General features: G+C 46.8%; 1 protein-coding gene and 1 non-coding gene across 4 annotated transcripts in view; both read left to right on the top strand.

The window, feature by feature from the left end:
- The window catches only part of HDAC7 (histone deacetylase 7), a 68,089-nt gene that overhangs the window by 13,440 nt on the left and 37,116 nt on the right, over positions 1-17,533 (top strand). The gene's annotated exons all lie outside the window — the stretch shown is intronic.
- Positions 13,069-13,154, top strand: TRNAR-UCU. Its single transcript is given in 2 exon segments — positions 13,069-13,105; positions 13,119-13,154. It is a non-coding gene; the product is annotated as a tRNA-Arg (tRNA).

Below are 17,533 nucleotides of genomic sequence, written 5' to 3'. Positions count from 1 at the left end.
GAAAACCAAACATACTAACAAAATAAAATAAATAGAATAGATATGGACAAATAAAATAAATAAATAAATAGAGTAATGAATATGTACAAGCATATAGACATATTCATGGAAGGGTTCATTGCTTCTGGCCAACAGATAGATCCAAATCCCTCTTGAATGACAGATATTTTTGCCCACGTTCCTGCGTTTAGTAGAAGACATTTCACCATATTAACAGTCTCCCAACCCTGGCCCTATCGTATTGCCTGCCTGGGGTCTCCACCTCAAGTAGCTGGAAGGTCTTTCCCCTCCCCAAAGCACCTGCATATATCAATCAATCAATCAATCCTATTTATTGAGCGCTTACTCCGTGCAGAGCACTGGACTAAGCGCTTGGGAAGTCCAAATTGGCAACATAGAGAGGCAGTCCCGACCCGACAGTGGGCTCACAGTCTAAAAGGGGGAGACAGAGAACAAAACCAAACATACTAACAAAATAAAATGAATAGAACAGATATGTACAAGTAAAATAGAGTAATAAATATGTACATATATCATCATCACCAATCCTATTTATTGAGCGCTTACTGTGTGCAGAGCACTATACTAAGCGCTTGGGAAGTCCAAGTTGGCAACATACAGAGACAGTCCCTACCCAACAGCGGGCTCACAGTCTAAAAGGGGGAGACAGAGAACAAAACCAAACATACTGACAAAATAAAATAAATAGAATAGATATATGTTTGTTCAGATTTATTACTCTATTTTACTTGTACATATTTACTAGTCTGTTAATGATGTGCATTTAGCTTTAATTCTGTTTGTTCTGGTGGCTTCACACCTGGCCACATGTTTTGTTCTCTGTCTCCCCCTTTTAGACTGTGAGCCCACTGTTGGGCAGGGACCGTCTCTATATGGTGCCAACTTGGACTTCCCAAGCGCTTAGTACAGTGCTCTGCACACTGTAAGCGCTCAATAAATAGGATTGAATGAATGAATGAGGGGGGGCGCGTGCGTGCGTATGCGTGCGCGCCCGGGGTGTGTGTGTGCGTGCGTGCGCGTGCGTGCGGCGGGGGGTGCGCGCGCGCTGGTGCGCGCCCCCGCCGAGCGCCCCGATTCGGAAACCAGCGGGCGGAAACGCGCACGCGCCGGGCGTTAAAAATAGCCGTGGCGGTTTCAGTTAAAGATGGCGGGGGCGGAGGTGGGGGGGAGGGGAACCTCTCCTTTAGGTGCCACACAAATGACTCAATCGACCTTATTGAGCGCTCTCATTCAGTCAGCCAATCAATCAATCGTATTTATTGAGCGCTTACTATGTGCAGAGCACTGGACTAAGCGCTTGGGAAGTCCAAGCTGGCAACATCCAGAGACAGGCCCCTACCCAACAGAGGGCTCACAGTCTAGAAGGGGGAGGCGGAGAACAAAACCAAACATATTAACAAAATAAAATAAATAGAATAGATATGGACAAGTCAATCAGTCAATCGTGTTTATTGAGCGCTTACTATGTGCAGAGCACTGGACTAAGCGCTTGGGAAGTCCAAGTGGGCAACATCTAGAGACAGGCCCCTACCCAGCAGAGGGCTCACAGTCTAGAAGGGGGAGGCGGAGAACAAAACCAAACATATTAACAAAATAAAATAAATAGAATAGATATGGACAAGTTAATCAATCAATCGTATTTATTGAGCGCTTACTGTGTGCGGAGCACTGGACTAAGCGCTTGGGAAGTCCAAGTTGGCAACATCTAGAGACAGGCCCCTACCCAACAGCGGGCTCACAGTCTAGAAGGGGGAGGCAGAGAACAAAACCAAACATATTAACAAAATAAAATAGAATAGATATGGACAAGTTAATCAATCAATCGTATTTATTGAGCGCTTACTATGTGCAGAGCACTGGACTAAGCGCTTGGGAAGTCCAAGTTGGCAACATCTAGAGACAGGCCCCTACCCAACAGCAGGCTCACAGTCTAGAAGGGGGAGACAGAGAACAAAGCCAAACATATTAACAAAATAAAATAAATAGAATAGATAATAATAATAATGTTGGCATTTGTTAAGCGCTTACTCTGTGCAAAACACTGTTCCAAGCACTGGGGGGGGGATACAGAGTGATCAGGTTGTCCCATGTGGGGTTCACAGTCTTAATCCCCATTTTACGGATGAGGTAACTGAGGCTCAGAGAAGTCAAGTGACTTGCCCAAGTCACACAGCAGACACGTGGCAGAGCCGGGATTCAAACCCATGGCCTCTGACTCCAAAGCCCGTGCTCTTTCCACTGAGCCACGCTCAGTCAATTAATCAATCGTATTTATTGAGTGCTGACTGTGTGCCGAGCACTGTACTAAGCGCTTGGGAAGTACAAGTCGGCAACACATAGAGACAGTCCCTACCCAACAGTGGGCTCACAGTCTAGAAGGGGGAGACAGAGAACAAAACCAAACATTCTAACAAAATAAAAGAAATAGAATAGATAGGTACAAGTAAAATAAATAGAGTAGTAAATATGTACAAACATATATACAGGTGCTGTGGGGAAGGGAAGGAGGTAAGATGGGGGGGATGGAGAGGGGGACGAGGGGGAGAGGAAGGAAGGGGCACATTTATTGAGCACCTACGGTGCACACAGCACTGGACTAAGCGCTCAGAAAGTACAATACAATTAATAAAGGCTACCAAGAGCTCACCTCCTCCAGGAGGCCTTCCCAGACTGACCCTCCCTTGCTCTCCCCATCCTCCCCCTCCCCATCCCCCCACCTTACCTCCTTCCCCTCCCCACGGCACCTGTCTATATGTTCGTACAGATTTATTACTCCATTTATTTTACTTGTACATATTTACTATTCTATTTATTTTATTTTGTTAATATGTTTTGTTTTGTTGTCTGTCTCCCCCTTCTAGACCGTGAGCCCGCTGTTGGGTAGGGGCCGTCTCTAGATGTTGCCAACTTGGACTTCCCAAGCGCTTCGTACAGTGCTCTGCACGCAGTAAGCGCTCAATAAATACGATTGAATGAATGAATAAAGAGAGACCATCCCTGTCCACAACGGCACAGAGTCTGGGTGAGTTAGGGGAAGCAGCGTGGCTCAGTGGAAAGAGCCCGGGCTTTGGAGTCAGAGGTCATGGGTTCCAATGCCGACTCTGCCACTTGTCAGCTGTGTGACTTTGGGCAAGTCACTTCACTTCTCTGGGCCTCAGTTACCTCATCTATAAAACGGGGATGAAGACTGGGAGCCCCCCATGGGACAACCTGATCACCTTGTAAACTCCCCAGCGCTTAGAACAGTGCTTTGCACATAGTAAGTGCTTAATAAATGCCATTATTATTATTATTATGTCTGTGCAGAGCAATAATAATAATAATAATTGTGGTATTAATGATGGCATTTGTTAAGCGCTCACTATGTGCCAAGCACTGTTCTAAGCGCCCGGGGGGATCCAAAGTGATCACAGTCTTCATCCCCATTTGATAGTTGAGGGAACTGAGGCCCAGAGAAGTGAAGTGACTTGCCCAAAGTCACACAGCTGACGCCTGGGTCCCAAGCCCGGGCTCTTTCCACTGAGTCACACTGGTATTAGTTAAGCGCTTACTATGTGCCAAGCACTGTTGGCACCGAGAAGCAGCATGGCATATTCGATAGTGTCCTTTGGGAGGTTTTTCCCAATTAATTTCACTTTCATTCATTCATTCAATCGTATTTATTGAGCGCTTACTGTGTGCAGAGCACTGTACTAAGCACTTGGGAAGTACAAGTTACTTCCTAGCTCACCCCTTCCCTCCCTCGCCAACGCTTTGTGCCAGCCATCCACTTATAATAATAATAATGATAATGGTGTTTGTTAAGCACTTACTTTGTGTCAAGCACAATTCTAAGCGCTGGAGTAGAGGCAATCTAATCAATCAATCAATCAATCAATCGTATTTATTGAGCGCTTACTGTGTGCAGAGCACTGTACTAAGCGCTTGGGAAGTACAAGTTACCCCCTAGCTCACCCCTTCCCTCCCTCGCCAACGCTTTGTGCCAGCCATCCACTTAATAATAATGATAATGGTGTTTGTTAAGCACTTACTTTGTGTCAAGCACAATTCTAAGCGCTGGAGTAGAGGCAATCTAATCAATCAATCAATCAATCGTATTTATTGAGCGCTTACTGTGTGCAGAGCACTGTACTAAGCACTTGGGAAGTACAAATCAGGTTGAATACCATCCATCCCTGTCCCGCATGAGGCTTATAGTCTTAATCCCCATTTTATAGATGAGGGAACTGAGGCCCAGAGAAGTGATGAGACCTGCCCAAGGTCACAGAGCTAACAGGTGGTGGAGCCCGGGATTAGAACCCAGGTCCTTTCGGCCTGTGCTCGGTCCATTAGGCATGCTGCTTCTCTTCTTATCATGATCGAGGGTATTTATTGAGTGCTTACTGTGTGCAGAGCACTGTACTAAGCGCTTGGGAGGTACACTACAACAGAGTTGGCAGACACATTCCCTGCCCACAGTGAGCTTACCGTCTAGTACTCACAGCCACTTATCACACTTTGGCATCTACCCTGTTGAGAGTTTCCTCAGCGCTTAGTACAGTGCTCTGCACACAGTAAGCGCTCAATAAATATGATTGATGATGATGATGATCCATAGCCACCTTCTCTCTTCCTCCTAACTCTAAATTCTTTTAACATCGGTCTCCCTGTTGGATTGCAAGCTCTTTGAAGGCAGCGAGCGTCTACTGACAACAAAGGAGAAGCAGTGTGGCTCAGTGGAAAGAGCCCGGGCTTTGGAGTCAGAGGTCATGGGTTCAAATCCCGGCTCTGTCAACTGTCAGCTGGGCAAGTCACTTGACTTCTCTGGGCCTCAGTTCCCTCCTCTGTCAAATGGGGATAAAGATTGTGACCCACGTGGGACAACCTGATCGCCTTGTATCCTCCCCAGCGCTTAGAACAGTGCTTTGCACATAGTAGGCACTTAATACATGTCTATTATTATTATTATTGTTAACAAATACCATTTAGAAAAATAAAAGAGAGAGAGACTTTGCCCCTGAGGGGCTGAAAATCTAATGGGAGAGGCAGGACGGACACCCAAGTAGAAATTGATCCAAAACCCGAGGGCCAGGCAGAGAATCTTCCAGAGTCATATGAGCATGGACACGAGACGAAAGTTGCCAATTGTCGGAATGATTGGACTCATCCGATTCCCGTGGGAGTAATCTAACAGTGTGTCCTGGAGGTGGTGGGTCTTTGGGAGGGTTGGGAGAAGGGAAGGAATATTGCTTCTGGGAAAAGGAGCGAGGCTGGGTCATTTTGGTCAGGAGGACGGATAATTATAATAATTATGGTACTTGTTAAGCACTTACTGAGTGCCAAGCACTGTTCCGAGCTAAGCAGGTTGGACACAGTCCCTGTCCCACGTGGGGCTCACAGTCTTCACCCCCATTTTACAGGTGAGGGAACTGAGGCCCAGAGAAGTGAAGTGACTAGCCAAAGGTCACACAGCAGACGAGGGGAAGAGCCGGGATTTGAACCCTGGTCCTTTGTCTCCTAGGCTCGTGCTCTTTCCTCTGGGCCACGCTGACGTCCAGAGGGATGGAGTGATGCTCTGTCTCCCCCCTCTAGACTGTAAGTTCGTTGTGGGCAGGGCGTGTGTCTGTTTATTGCTATATCGTACTCTTCCAAGCACTTAGTACAGTGCTCTGCACATAGGCGCGTGCTCTTTCCACTGGGCCACGCTGACGTCCAGAGGGATGGAGTGATGCTCCGTCTCCCCCCTCTAGACTGTAAGTTCGTTGTGGGCAGGGCGTGTGTCTGTTTATTGCTATATTGTACTCTTCCAAGCACTTAGTACAGTGCTCTGCACATAGTAAGCGCTCAGTAAATACCATTGAACAAATGAATGAATGCTCCCTGGTTGGGAGGGAGTCTGAAGGAGAATCCGAGAACCTGCAAGAAGGAATTGATTGATGTGCTAGTGGTTTGCCCAGGGTTCTGGCAGTCTCTTGCCCCTGCCTGTCATATTCCCCCTGGGACATTAAGTCCCACAGGTGAATAGGTAGGTCAGGGGAAGAAGCAGTAGAAAGAGCCCGGGCCTGAGAGTCATGGGTTCTAATCCCGGCTCCGCCCCTTGTCTGCTGTGTGACCTTGGGCAAGTCACTTAGCTTCTCTGTGTCTCAGTTCCCTCATCTGCAAAATGGGGATGGTGCCTGTGAGCCCCACATCATCATCATGGCATTTATTAAGCACTTGCTATGCGCAAAGCACTGTTCTAAGCACTGGGGAGGTTACAAAGTGATCAGGTTGTCCCACGGGCGGCTCCCAGTCTTCATCCCCATTTTACAGATGAGGGAACTGAGGCATAGAGAAGTGAAGTGACTTGCCCAAAGTCACACAGCTGACAAGTGGCGGAGCCGGGATTTGAACCCATGAATTCGGATTCCAAAGCCCGGGCTCTTTCCACTGAGCCACGCTGCTTCTCTACATGAAACAGTCCCCACATCATCATCATCATCATCAATCGTATTTATTGAGCGCGAAACGGGGACTGTGTCCAACCTGATGATCCGGTACGTACCACAATAATAATACTAATGATGGCATTTATTAAGCGCTTACTGTGTGCAAAGCACTATTCTCAGCGCTGAGGAGGTTACAAGGAGATCGGGTTGTCCCACGTGGCTCACAGTCTTCATCCCCGTTTTACAGATGAGGTAACTGAGGCCCAGAGAAGTGAAGTGACTTGCTCAAAGTCACACAGCTGGCAAGCGGCGGAGCCGGGGTTTGAACCCGGACTCTTTCCACTGAGCCAGGCCGCGCAATGCTTAGAACCGTGCCTGGCACCTAGTAAGTGTGTAACAGATACCTTAAAAAAGGGTGCAGCGTATTGAGCAGAGCGCTCACAAATTTGACGTCCAAAATCGCCCCCTTTTAGACTGTGAGCCCACTGTTGGGTAGGGACCGGCTCTATATGTTGCCAACTTGTACTTCCCAAGCGCTTAGTCCAGTGCTCTGCACACAGTAAGCGCTCAATAAATACGATTGATTGATTGATTACCACCAAAGCGGTACAACCCGGCCCCCACACTTGGCCCCGATGCAAACCTTCTCACCGTACCTCGATCTCGTCTAACTCACCACCGGTTTCTGGTCCAAGTCCTGCCTCTGCCCTGGAACCCCCTCCCTCTTTTTATTTAACAGACCACCATTCTCCCCCTCTTCAAGCCTTTTCGAAGGCCCCTCTCCTCATTCATTCACTCGATCGTATTTATTGAGCGCTTACTGTGTGCGGAGCACTGGATTAAGCGCTTGGGAAGTCCAAGTCGGCAACATCTAGAGACGGTCCCTACCCAACAGCGGGCTCACGGTCTAGAAGGGGGGAGACAGACAACAAAACAAAACATATGAACAAAATAAAATAAATAGAATGAATATGTACAAGTAAAATAGAGTAATAAATACGTACAAACATATATAGAGGTGCTGTGGGGAGGGGAAGGGGGTAAGGCGGGGGGGATGGGGAGGGAAAGGAGGGGGCTCGCCCTCCTTTCCCCTTTTCCCCTTTTAGAGAAGCAGTGGAAAGAGCCCAGGCTTTGGAGTCAGAGGTCATGAGTTCAAATCACGGCCCCGCCACTTGTCAGCTGGGTGACTTTGGGCAAGTCGCTTCACTTCTCTGGGCCTCAGTTCCCTCATCTGTCAAATGGGGCTTAAAACTGTGAGCCCCACGTGGGACAACCTGATCTCCTTGTAACCTCCCCAGCGCTTAGAACAGTGCTCTGCACATAGCAAGCGCTTAATAAACGCCATTATTATTATTATTATTTTCCCACTCCTTTCTGCGTCGCCCTGACTCGCTCCCTTTATTCAGCCCCCCTCCCAGCCCCCCGGTGCTTATCTCCATCCGTATCTGTAGTTAATTCGCTTCTATTAATATCCCTCTCCCCGTCTGGACTGTAAGTTCGATGTAAGCAGGGACCGGATCTATTATAATGTTCTATTGTACTCTCCCAATCGCTTTGAATCGCACTCTGCGCACAGGAAACGCTCAATAAATATGAATGACTGACTGACTAAAAGTGGCCAGTTTAGGCCGTAGCAGCTTAAACCAGCAGGTGGTTACTGTGGTGACCGCCCTAACCACGTTAGATAGCTATTTACAGGATTCCTAATAATAACTGTGGTGGTGGTGAAGCGTTTACTATATGCCAAGCACTGCCCCAGTCACCTGTCTGCTGGGTGACCTTGGGCGGGTCGGTTAACTGCCCTGTGCCTCGGTTTCCTCATCGGTAAAATGGGGGTTCAGTGGTTGGTCCCCCTCCTTTTCGGACTGTGAGCCCCACGTGGGACAACCCGACTAGCTTCATCATCAATCGTATTTATTGAGCGCTCACTGTGTGCAGAGCACTGTACTAAGCGCTTGGGAAGTACAAATTGGCAACATGTAGGGACAGTCCCTACCCGACAGTGGGCTCACAGTCTAAAAGGGGGAGCTTGAATCGACCCCAGTGCTTAGAACAGTGCTTGTCACATAGTAAACGTTTTACAAATACAAAAATAATCAGTGAAGCCTAGTAGCTAGAGTACAGGCCCGGGAGTCTGAGGGACCTCGATTCTAATCCTGGCTCTGCCAATTGTCAGCTGTGTGACTTTGGGCAAGTCACTTAACTTCTCTGTGCCTCAGTGACCTCATCTGCAAAATGGGGATTAAGAATGTGAGCCCCTCGTGGGACAACGTGATCACCTTGTATCCTCCCCAGCGCCTAGAGCAGTGCTTTGCACATAGTAAGCGCTTAACAAATGCCATTATTATTATTATTGTCTGCTGTGTGGCCTTGGGTGAGTCACTTCACTTTTCTGGGCCTCGATTACTTCATCTGTAAAATGGGCATTAGGACTGTGGGAAATGGGAATTAGGACTGTGTCCCATCTGATGATCGTGTATCTCCCCAGCAGTTAGACCAGTGTCTGGCACGTAGTAAGCGCTTAACAAATATAATAATAATAATAATTGTTGTTTTCCATGTCCCTGCTGATGTTCAGGGCCTCAACTTTCCCCTCTTCCCTGCCGACTTTCCCTCCGGGAACCCGGTTTGGGGAGCTCATTGATGGATTGGCCCAAAGCCTCTTTTGAACTTGCCTTGTTTTCCCCCGGAATGACTTCCTCCAATAGCCAGTTTTCTGTGGGCTTCCCACCTATCATTCATTCATTCATCCACTCATTCCTTCAGTTGTATTCATTCATTCATTCATTCATTCAATTGTATTTATTGAGCGCTTACTGTGTGCAGAGCACTGTACTAAGCACTTGGGAAGTCTCTATTGAACACTTAGTGTGTGCAGAGCACTGTATTAAGCACTTGGGAGAATACAATATAACAATAAACAGATGCATTCCCTGTCCTCAACGGATCTACAGTCTGGAGGTGCAGGGAGACAAACATTAATAGAAATAGAAAAATTACAGATATGGACATAAGTCCTGTGGGGCTGTGAACGGGGAATGAACAGATTGTTATATTGTACTCTCCTAAGTGCTTAGTACAGTGCTCTGCACACAGTAAGCAGTCAATAAATACGATTGACTGACTGCTTGGCACGTATTAAGCGCGTAACCATAAATACCGTAGAAGAATGTTGTATATGTGTATATATCCTGTATATACATGTATATATGTTTGTACATATTTATTACTCTATTTATTTATTTTACTTGTACATATCTATTCTATTTATTTTATTTTGTTAGTATGTTTGGTTTTGTTCTCTGTCTCCCCCTTTTAGACTGTGAGCCCACTGTTGGGTAGGGACTGTCTCTAGATGTTGCCAACTTGTACTTCCCAAGCGCTTAGTCCAGTGCTGTGCACACAGTAAGTGCTCAATAAATATGATTGATTGATTGATTGACTGGCCGTCAAGAGACCTGGCTTCTAATCCTGGCTCCGCCACCTGCCTGCTTCCAATCCCGGGCCAAGTCACTTCACTTCCCTGGGCCTGTTTTCCCATCTGTTAAATGGGGCCTGGGAGTCGGAAGGATCTGGGTTCTAATTCTGGCTCCACCACTTGTCCGCCGTGGGACCTTTCATTCATTCAGTCGTGTTTATTGAGCGCTTACTGAGTGCAGAGCACTGTACCAAGCGCTTGGGAAGTACAAGTTGGGTAAGTCACTTCACTTCTCTGTGCCTCAGTTCTCTTATCTGTAAAGTGGGGGTTAGGATTGCGAGCCCCATGGGGGACATGGACTGTGCCCAACCTGATCACCTTGCATCTGCCCCAGCGCTTAGTATAGTGCCTGGCATATAGAAAACGCCTAACAAATACCAATTATTATTATTACCCGTTTTCCCCTTCAACTGTGAACATCACATGGGACGGGACTGTGTCCGATCTGATTGTTTTGTACCTCTCCTCTGGTGCTTAGCTCACCACTTGGCTCAGAGTAACAAATACCATCATTATTAACGCCTTTTTATTACATCACCCGATCAATTAATGAGTGGTATTTATTGAACGCTTGCCTTATGCAGAGGACTTTAACTAGGCACTTGGGAAACTACCACAAGACACAGTTTGTAGACGCGATCACCACCCACAAGGTGCTTTAACGCTTAGAACAGTGCTTGGCACATAGTAAGCGCATAACAAATGCCGTTATTATTATTATTATTATTAGTGTTACAGCCTAGGAGGGGAAGACAGACGTTAAAAGGATACAAATCCAAGTGCTCTGGTTGGGGGGAGAGTATAGAAAAGCAGCATGGCGTAGTGGCCTTGGGAGTCAGGAGGTCATGAGTTCTAATCCCGGCTCCGCCACTTGTCTGCCGTGTGAACTTGTTGCCAACTTGTACTTCCCAAGTGCTTAGTATAGTGCTCTTCACACAGTAAGCGCTCAATAAATACGATTGAATGAATGAGAGTGTGACCTTGGGCAAGTCATTTCACTGGGCCTCAGTTGCCTCATCTGGAAACTAGGGATTAAGACCGTGAGCCCCGTATGGGATGAGGACTGTGTCCCACCTGATTAGCTTGTATCTACCGCAGCACTTAATACAGTGGCTGGCACATAGTAAGTGCTTAACAAATACCACAATTACTCATTAATCAGTGTGTAGGGTTTTTTTTAATGGCATTTATTAAGCGCTTACTATGTGCAAAGCACTGTTCTAAGCGCTGGGGAGGTTGCAAGGTGATCAGGTTGTCCCACGGGGGGCTCACGGTCTTAATCCCCATTTTACAGATGAGGTAACTGAGGCACGGAGAAGTCAAGTGACTTGCCCAAAGTCACGCAGCTGACAATTGGCGGGGGGGGGTGGATGGGGGATAAGCTTCACTCTGACCCCAGGCCCCTCGTTATTAGACGAATAAAAAAATCAAATTCATTTCAGCTAGCTGTAATAATTATAACTATGGTATTTGTTGAGCGCTTACTCTGTGCCCTGCACTGGAATTATGTACGTCCTCTTCTAGGCTGTCAGCCCTTCGTGGGCAGGGACTGTGTCTACCAACTCTAATAATAATAATTACGGTACTGGATAATCAATCAATCAATCAATCAATCGTATTTATTGAGCGCTTACTGTGTGCAGAGCACTGTACTAAGCGCTTACTATGTGCAAAGCACTGTTCTCAATGCTGCGCTAGATGCCAGACACTCAGGTTGGACACAGTCCCTGTCCCACAAGGGGCTCACACTCTTATCCCCATTTTCCAGATGAGGTAACAGGTACAGAGATGTGAAGCGACCTGCCCGAGGTCACACAGCAGGTAGGTGGCAGCGTCGGGATTAGAACCCAGGTCCCTCTGACTCCCAGACTGATGCCTTGTCTCTCCCAAGCGCTTAGTACAGTGCTCTGCACACAGTAAGTGCTCACAAAATACCATGGATTGATTGATCGGCCTGGTGGAAAAATTAAGGAACGTTTTTCCCACAGCGCGAGTCTGTTCTGATGTCTGTCAATCAATCGGTGCTATTTAGTGAACGCTTATTGTGTTCAGAACACTGTACTGAGCACTTGGGAGAGTACAATAGACCAGAGTTGGTAGACACAATACCCGCCCGGCTCCGCCAGTTGTCGGCTGGGTGACTTTGGGCAAGTCACTTCACTTCTCTAGGCCTCAGTTCCCTCATCTGTAAAATGGGGATTAAGACTGTGACCCCATGGGACAACCTGATCACCTTGTAACTTCTCCAGCGCTTACAACAGTGCTTTGCACATAGTAAGCGCTTAATAAATGCCATCATCATTATTATTATAACAAGCTTACAGTCTAGAGGGGGAGACAAACATTAATATACATATTTTTTTTCCAGTAGTATTTGTTACGCGCCTACTATGTGCTGGACACTATACCACGCTCAGGGAAAATTGCAAGATTTGTCACAGCGCGTGTCCCACATGAGGCTCCCCATTTTAATCTCCATTTTACAGATGAGATAACTTTTGCAGAGGGAGGTGAAGTGGCGGACAAGTGGCGGAGCCCAAAACTGGGCTCTATCCATTTCTTACTCCCAGGCCCAAGCTTTATTCACTAGGCCATGCTGCTTCTCTAATTTATAATATTATTCTGATATAACAAGATCCAGGAGCTTAGACAGTACTCGGCACATAGTAAGAGCTTAACAAGTACCATTATTATTATTATTATTATTATCGTTATTACTGCTGTGGACTGGATGGACTATTAATGTCTGTCTCCCACTCTAGACTGCGAGTTTGTTGTGGGCAGGGAATGTGTCCGTTTATTCTGCTGTACTCTCCCAAGCGCTTAGTACAGAGCTGTTCACACAGTAAGCGCTCAATAAATACATTTGACTGACTGGTTGTGTGACTTTCCTTTCCTTCAGTGCATTTAGACTGTGAGCCCACTGTTGGGTAGGGACTGTCTCTATATGTTGCCAATTTGTACTTCCCAAGCGCTTAGTACAGTGCTCTGCACATAGTAAGCGCTCAATAAATACGATTGATGATGATGATTACGGTAAAATAGCCATCGCCCCCGCCCCCACAGCACTTATGGGGATGTCTTTAAATTATATAGTATGAATGACTTATTTATTCCTATTAATGTTTGTCTCCCCCTCTGTCAATCAGTTGTGCCAAAAGTGGCTCTGTGGCGCAATGGATAGCGCATTGGACTTCTAGCATGTGGAAGGCATTCAAAGGTTGTGGGTTCGAGTCCCACCAGAGTCGGGGTTATTTTTCCCTTCCCCACGGCACCTCCCTTCCCCACAGCACCTGAATATATGTTTGTACATATTTATTACTCTATGTATTTTATTTTACTTGTACATATCTATTTATTTTATTTTGTTAATATGTTTGGTTTTGTTCTCTGTCTCCCCCTTCTAGACTGTGAGCCCACTGTTGGGTAGGGACTGTCTCTATATGTCGCCGACTTGTACTTCCCAAGCGCTTAGTACAGTGCTCTGCACACAGTCAGCGCTCAATAAATACAATGGATTGATTGGAGAAGCAGCGTGGCTCAGTGGAAAGAGCCTGGGCTTTGGAGTCATCATCATCATCATCAATCGTATTTATTGAGTGCTTACTGTGTGCAGAGCACTGTACTAAGCGCTTGGGAAGTACAAATTGGCAACATATAGAGACAGTCCCTACCCAACAGTGGGCTCACAGTAGGGGAGACAAAACCAAACATACTAACAAAATAAAATAAATAGAATAGATAAGTGCAAGTTAAATAAATAGAGTAATAAATATGTACAGAGTCAGAGGTCATGGGTTCAAATCCTGGCTCTGCCAATTGTCAGCTGTGTAACCTTGGGCCAGTCACTTCACTTCTCTGGGCCTCATCTGTAAAATGGGGATTAAGACTGTGAGCCCTCCCGTGGGACAACCTGAGCACTTTGTAACCTCCCCAGCGCTTAGAACAGTGCTTTGCACATAGTAAGCGCTTAATAAATGCTATTATTATTATTATTATTGATTGATTGATTTACTGAGCTCTTACTGCATGCAGGGCACTCTACTGAGCACTTGGGAGAAGGCACTATCACAATATAACAGGCTCATTCCCTGCCCACAACGAGTTTACAGTCTGGAGGGGGAGGCAGACATTAATAGAAATAAATACATTATGGATAAGGACATCAGCGCTGTGGGGCTGGAGTGGGGATGGATAAAGGGAGCAGGTCAGGGTGACGCAGAATGGGAATGGGAAAAGAGGAAAGGGAGGCTTAGGGAAAACCTCTTGAAGGAGATGGGCCTTCAGGAGAAGCAACGTGGCTCAGCGGAAAGAGCCCGGGCTTTGAAGTCAAAGGACATGGGTTCAAATCCCGGCTCTCCCAATTGTCAGCTGTGTGACTTTGGGCAAGTCACTTCACTTCTCTGGGCCTCAGTTCCCTCATCTGTCAAATGGGGATTAAGACTGTGAGCCCACCTTGGGACAACCTGATCACCTTGGAACCTCCCCAGCGCTTAGAACAGTGCTTTGCACATAGTAAGCGCTTAATAAATGCTATCATTATTATTATTATTCAGTGAGGCTTTGAAGACAGGGCGAGTCATTGTCAGATACGGAGAGGGAGGGCGTCCCAGGCCGGAGGCAGGACGCGGGGCGAGAGGTTGGCGATGAGATAGATGAGATCGAAGGACAGTGAGTAGGTTGGCAGCGAAGTGTGCGGGCTGCGTTGGAGTAGGAGAGTAGCGAAGTGAGGTGGGACTCTGGCTCCCTGGAAAGATCCCGGGCTTTGGAGTCGGAGGCCATGGGTTCGAATCCCGGCTCCGCCACTTGTCAGCTGTGTGACTTCGGGCAAGTCACTTAACTTCTCTGTGCCTCAGTTACCTCAGCTGTAAAATGGGGGTGAAGACTGTGAGCCCCACGTAGGACAACCTCATCACCTTGTATTCCCCCCCAGCGCTTAGAACAGTGCTTTGCACATAGTAAGCGCTTAATAAATGCCATTATTATTATTATTATTTGGAGTTAGAGTTCATGGGTTCAAATCCCGGCTCCGCCGATTGTCGGCTGTGTGACTTTGGGGAAGTCACTTCACTTCTCTGGGCCTCAGTTCCCTCATCTGTCAAATGGGGATTAAGACTGGGAGCCCCCAGTGGGACAACCTGATCACCTTGTAACCTCCCCAGCGCTTAGAACAGTGCTTTGCACGTAGTAAGCGCTCAATAAAAGCCATCATCATCATTATGACTATTATCGATAGGACTCCCAGGGCCACGCCGACTCTGTAACAGAATGGGCGGTTTTTCAAGAACGCCAACCCCCGCATTCAAGGAGGACGCCTTGTTCCAAGATAAGGCAAAGCTTTGGCTTCCGTTTGGTTTTTTTTTTTCTGTCCCCTTCCTGGCGATTCCCAGGAGCCTTTTCCGCTGCCCACGGAGGCAGTGAGTTAAAATAATAGTCAGCCTTCTGGCCGCCGAGATCTGTTTCCTGAGTCAGCACTGATTTCTCAGATCGCGTGGTATTGTCCTCTTCCAAGCGCTTGCTACAGTTGCTGTGGTGTTTATTCTGGTGTTCGTTAAGTGCTTCCTATGGGCCAGGCACTGTACTAAGCACTGGGGTAGATATGAGATCATCGGGTGGAACGCAATCCCGGTCCCACGCAGGGCTCACGGTCTCCATCCCCATTTTACAGATGAGGGAACTGAGGCCCAGAGAAGTGAAGTGACTTGCCCGAGGTCACACAGCAGGCAAGGGGCAGAGCTGGGATTAGAACCCGGGTCCTTTGACTCGGGGGCCCATGCTCTTTCCACTAGGCCACGCTGCTTCTCGGTTCTCTGGACATGGTAAGTGCTCAGTAAATACCACTTATTGACGATTGGGCTTTGGAGTCCCTTCCCCTTTGGATTGGGATAAAACCGGATTATTTTTGCTTGAGTGTTTTATATATCATCATCAATCGTATTTATTGAGCGCTTACTATGTGCAGAGCACTGTACTAAGCGCTTGTATCACTTTCGTGTTATGGAATTTAATTGCTAAAATGATGATTAAGCAGCCCAGTGAAAAAGGCCAGAAGACCCGGCTCTCCCACTTGCCTGTCTATGTGACTGGGCAATAATAATAGTGATAATAATAGTAATGATGATGGTATTTTTAAGCACCTCTTACAATACTAATAGTTGTGATGTGCGTTAAGAGCTTAGTATGCACCAGGCATTGTGCTATAATAATAATAATAATAATAATAATAATAATAATAATGGTATTTTTAAGCGCCTCGTACAATAATAATAGTTGTGATGTGTTAAGAGCTTAGTATGCACCAGGCATTGTGCTATAATAATAATCAATCAATCGTATTTATTGAGCGCTTACTATGTGCAGAGCACTGTACTAAGCGCTTGGGAAGTACAAATTGGCAACATATAGAGACAGTCCCTACCCAACATTGGGCTCACAGTCTAAAAAAAAACAAAATAATAATAATAATAATAATAATGATGACGATATTTATTAAGCACCTACTATGTGCAAAGCACTGTTCTAAGTGCTGCGGAGGTTACAATACTAATAATAATGATAGCCTTTATTAAGCACTTACTATGTGCCAAGCACTGTACGAAGCGCTGGGGAGGTTACAAGGTGATCAGGTTGTCCCACGGGGGGTTCCCAGTCTTCGTCCCCATTTTACAGATGAGCTAACTGAGGCCCAGAGAAGTGAAGTGACTTGCCCAAAGTCACCCAGCTGACAAGTGGCGGAGCCGGGATTTGAACCCCTGACCTCCGACTCCAAAGCCCGGGCTCTTTCCACTGAGCCACGCTGCCGTGCGCTGAGGTAGAAGAAAGTACAGTCAGATCAGACCCACGGTCAGGCCCTACCACGTCTGCTGTGTGACCTTGGGTGAGTCATTTCACTTCTCTGTGCCTCAGTTCCCTCACCTGTAAAGTAGGGATTAAATCCTACCCCCTCCGACTTATACTGGGAGCCTCACGTGGGACAGAGACTGTGTCCTACCCGAATATTTTAACAAACACCGCAATTATTATTACTTCGTGTCTACCCCCACCACTCAGGTCAGCGCTTGGCTCATAGTAAGAGCTTAACAAGTATGAAAAAAAAAGTTCCTGTCCCACATAGGACTCAGGGAATGTCACTGTTTATCATTGTATTGTACTCTCCCAAGTGTTTAGTACAGTGTCCTGCACACAGTAAGCGCTCAAAAAATACAACTGAATGAGTGCATGAATGAAGAGGAGGGAGAGGAGGTCTCCTAGCCCCTTTTTTACAGATGAGGGATTGTGTCTACCAATTGTATTGTGCTTCCCCAAGTGCTGTGTGTACAATAAGTGCTCAGTCAATCCTCTCGATCGAAGGATTGCTTAATTGCGGCATTTGTTAAGTGCTTTCTCTGTGCCAAGCACTGTTCTAAGCTGTGGGGTGGATATAAATTAAGCAGGTTGGACTCAGTCCCTGCCCTCAGGGAGCTCACAGTGGAGCGGAAACAGATGTGTGAATATTACAGCTAATCATGAATCACTAACGCGTAGGTATGTGCTCAAGTGCTGAGGGCGGATAGAAATCAGCACCTCGGTAATAATAATGATGGCATTTATTAAGTGCTTACTATGTGCAAAGCACTGTTCTGAGCAC

The sequence above is a fragment of the Tachyglossus aculeatus genome, chromosome 10 (assembly GCF_015852505.1).
Source record: "Tachyglossus aculeatus isolate mTacAcu1 chromosome 10, mTacAcu1.pri, whole genome shotgun sequence".
NCBI classification, from domain to species: Eukaryota; Metazoa; Chordata; class Mammalia; order Monotremata; family Tachyglossidae; genus Tachyglossus; species Tachyglossus aculeatus.
This window is presented reverse-complemented; position numbering and strand designations above follow the sequence as displayed.